The sequence below is a fragment of the Pseudophryne corroboree genome, chromosome 8 (assembly GCF_028390025.1).
Source record: "Pseudophryne corroboree isolate aPseCor3 chromosome 8, aPseCor3.hap2, whole genome shotgun sequence".
Taxonomy (NCBI): domain Eukaryota; kingdom Metazoa; phylum Chordata; class Amphibia; order Anura; family Myobatrachidae; genus Pseudophryne; species Pseudophryne corroboree.
The window spans coordinates 163,145,486-163,149,558 of NC_086451.1; the positions used below are offsets into that span (position 1 = coordinate 163,145,486).

General features: G+C 36.0%; 1 non-coding gene across 1 annotated transcript; it reads right to left on the reverse strand.

The window, feature by feature from the left end:
- Nucleotides 1–1,540: 1,540 nt before the first annotated feature.
- TRNAS-ACU (transfer RNA serine (anticodon ACU)) lies at nucleotides 1,541–1,614 on the reverse strand. The gene has a single exon. It is a non-coding gene; the product is annotated as a tRNA-Ser (tRNA).
- Nucleotides 1,615–4,073: the final 2,459 nt, after the last annotated feature.

The following is a 4,073-nucleotide window of genomic DNA, read 5'->3' on the forward strand; positions in this document are numbered from 1 at the left end:
GCCACTCCTAAATGGGCCCGGTGTTTGTGTCGGCCACTAGGGTCGCTAATCTTACTCACACAGTCAGCTACCTCATTGCGCCTCTTTTTTTCTTTGCGTCATGTGCTGATTGGGGAGGGTTTTTTGGAAGGGACATCCTGCGTGACACTGCAGTGCCACTCCTAAATGGGCCCGGTGTTTGTGTCGGCCACTAGGGTCGCTTATCTTACTCACACAGTCAGCTACCTCATTGCACCTCTTTTTTTCTTTGCATCATGTGCTGATTGGGGAGGGTTTTTTGGAAGGGACATCCTGCGTGACACTGCAGTGCCACTCCTAGATGGGCCAGGTGTTTGTGTCGGCCACTAGTGTCGCTTAGCTTAGTCATCCAGCGACCTTGGTGCAAATTTTAGGACTAAAAATAATATTGTGAGGTGTGAGGTATTCAGAATAGACTGAAAATGAGTGGAAATTATGGTTTTTGAGGTTAATAATAATATGGGATCAAAATGACCCCCAAATTCTATGATTTAAGCTGTTTTTTTAGGGTTTTTTGAAAAAAAACACCCGAATCCAAAACACACCCGAATCCGACAAAAAAAATTCGGTGAGGTTTTGCCAAAACGCGGTCGAACCCAAAACACGGCCGCGGAACCGAACCCAAAACCAAAACACAAAACCCGAAAAATTTCAGGCGCTCATCTCTAATTGAAACTATCCTTTGCTATATGCATTTTTTTTTGTTAATTTAAGTAATCAAAACTGGGATTGATATTTTTGCTCTTTTATTTTTACTTAAAGTACAATAACTTTTACCATTTTAATTTGTTTTAATAGTATATTGACAGTATAGTTTTCTTTAAAAAATCCACTTAATTTTCTTTACCCTATTATTAAAAGGGTAATTGACAAAAACAAACTACATTGTCACCAGAAGAGCAATACAAAATGTACAAGTGATATATTAAAATCATCTTTCCAGCTTGAATTTCAATGATGCATTGGGGCAACGATTTTGTGAGAAACATCTTCACCCTTAAATAAAGATTTTCTTAATTCCTTACCTGTGTGCTAATTACATGTCACCTTGTTTTCACATAAAACAGACTTCTACATGAGAAAGCAGCAAGGATGCAGTGGCGTTAATGTTTCCTGGTGTCAACCTGTATTATTTCAGTAGACATTGAAATGAGGATGCATCTTGCTGCCTTTCCAATGAAGCAAGTTTAATTTAGTAATAGGTGAAAAACCATCCTTACAAAGGTGTTAATCAGAGACTTGGCTTTGTGGACACTTTTCAGAGAACAAATTTGTTAGCATAAAAATAAAGGCAGAAAATGAAGAGCTGTTTAATCACTCAATTGGATTTTTCTACCAGCATATTTTTTTCTCTGCAACCCATTGCTAAATTGTGCTTCCTAGCTGTTTTTTATAAAATCACTGAATCAAATCTAACTCCGATTACATCAGAGAAGGCCAGGTACCCTACACCAAAAGAGGGGGTTTGAAATTTTGACTTGTCTACTTAAATATCACCAAAACCTGATCACAATGTCAATCATGTCCCTGGGTGGGATTGAACCACCAACCTTTTGGTTAGTAGCCAGACACACTAACCGATTGCACCACAGAGACACTTTGCAAAAAGTACATACTGACAAAGGCTAATAAGCATTAATCTAGAACGTTTCCTAGAAAAACTTTAAAAAGTCAATAATCTGGAGAGTTTTTGTAAGAATTTTCTTAAATCAACCAACGAAGAAACACATTGGTACTTTCCCATGATGAGTGAGTGCTTCAGGATCTCTTGCACTTACATGTGCAGCAGAGTACTGCAATGGAAGCATGCTGGGCCCATAACCCAGAGGTAGGCAGATTAAAACTATCCTCTGCTATATGCATTTTTTTTGTTAATTAAAGTAATCCAAAACTGGGATTGATATTTTTGCTCTTTTATTTTTCATTAAAGTACAATAACTTTTACCATTTTAATTTGTTTTAATAGTATATTGAAAGTATTGTTTTCTTTTAAAAATCCACTTAATTTTCTTTACCCTATTATTAAAATGGTAATTGACAAAAACAAACTACATTGTCACCAGAAGAGCAATACAAAATGTACAAGTGATATATTAAAATCATCTTTCCAGCTTGAATTTCAATGATGCATTGGGGCAACGATTTTGTGAGAAACATTTTCACCCTTAAATAAAGATTTTCTTAATTCCTTACCTGTGTGCTAATTAGATATCACCTTGTTTTCACATTAAACAGACTTCCACGTGGCGTTAATGTTTCCTGGTGTCAACCTGTATTATTTCAGTAGACATTGAAATGAGGATGCATCTTGCTGCCTTTCCAATGAAGCAAGTTTAATTTAGTAATAGGTTAAAAACCATCCTTACAAAGGTGTTAATCAGAGACTTGGCTTTGTGGACACTTTTCAGAGAACAAATTTGTTAGCATAAAAATAAAGCCAGAAAATTAAGAGCTGTTTAATCACTCAATTGGATTTTTTTTGCCAGCATATTTCTTTTTCTCTGCAACCCACTGCTAAATTGTGCTTCCTAGCTGTTTTTATAAAATCACTGAATCAAATCTAACTCTGATTACATCAGAGAAGGCCAGGTACCCTACACCAGAACAGGGGGATTTGAAATTTTGACTTGTCTACTTAAAGATCACCAAAATCTGATAACAAGGTCAATTACGTCCCTGGGTGGGATTGAACCACCAACCTTTTGGTTAATAGCCGTGCACACTAACTGAATGCGCCACAAAGACACTTTGCAAAAGTCCTTACTGACAAAGGCTAATAAGCATTCATCTAAAACGTTTCCTAGAAAAACTTTAAAAAGTCAATAATCTGGAGAGTTTTTGTAAAATGTTTCTTCCATCAACCAACGAAGAAACACATTGGTACTTTCCCATGATGAGTGAGTGCTTCAGGATCTCTTGCACTTACATGTGCAGCAGAGTACAGCAATAGAAGCATGCTGGGCCCATAACCCAGCGGTAGGCAGATTGAAACTATCCTCTGCTATATGCATTTTTTTTTGTTAATTTAAGTAATCCAAAACTGGGATTGATATTTTGGCTCTTTTATTTTTACTTAAAGTACAATAACTTTTACCATTTTAATTTGTTTTAATAGTATATTGACAGTATTGTTTTCTTTCAAAAATCCACTTAATTTTCTTTACCCTATTATTAAAATGGTAATTGACAAAAAACAAACTACATTGTCACCAGAAGAGCAATACAAAATGTACAAGTGATATATTAAAATCATCTTTCCAGCTTGAATTTCAATGATGCATTGGGGCAACGATTTTGTGAGAAACATTTTCACCCTTAAATAAAGATTTTCTTAATTCCTTACCTGTGTGCTAATTAGATATCACCTTGTTTTCACATTAAACAGACTTCCACATGAGAAAGCAGCAAGGATGCAGTGGCGTTAATGTTTCCTGGTGTCAACCTGTATTATTTCAGTAGACATTGAAATGAGGATGCATCTTGCTGCCTTTCCAATGAAGCAAGTTTAATTTAGTAATAGGTTAAAAACCATCCTTACAAAGGTGTTAATCAGAGACTTGGCTTTGTGGACACTTTTCAGAGAACAAATTTGTTAGCATAAAAATAAAGCCAAAAAATTAAGAGCTGTTTAATCACTCAATTGGATTTTTTTTGCCAGCATATTTCTTTTTCTCTGCAACCCACTGCTAAATTGTGCTTCCTAGCTGTTTTTATAAAATCACTGAATCAAATCTAACTCTGATTACATCAGAGAAGGCCAGGTACCCTACACAGGACAGGGGGATTTGAAATTTTGACTTGTCTACTTAAAGATCACCAAAATCTGATAACAAGGTCAATTACGTCCCTGGTTGGGATTGAACCACCAACCTTTTGGTTAGTAGCCGGACACACTAACCGATTGCGCCACAGAGACACTTCCCAAAAAGTACATACTGACAAAGGCTAATAAGCATACATCTAGAACGTTTCCTAGAAAAACTTTAAAAAGTCAATAATCTGGAGAGTTTTTGTAAAATGTTTCTTCCATCAACCAACGAAGAAACACATTGGTA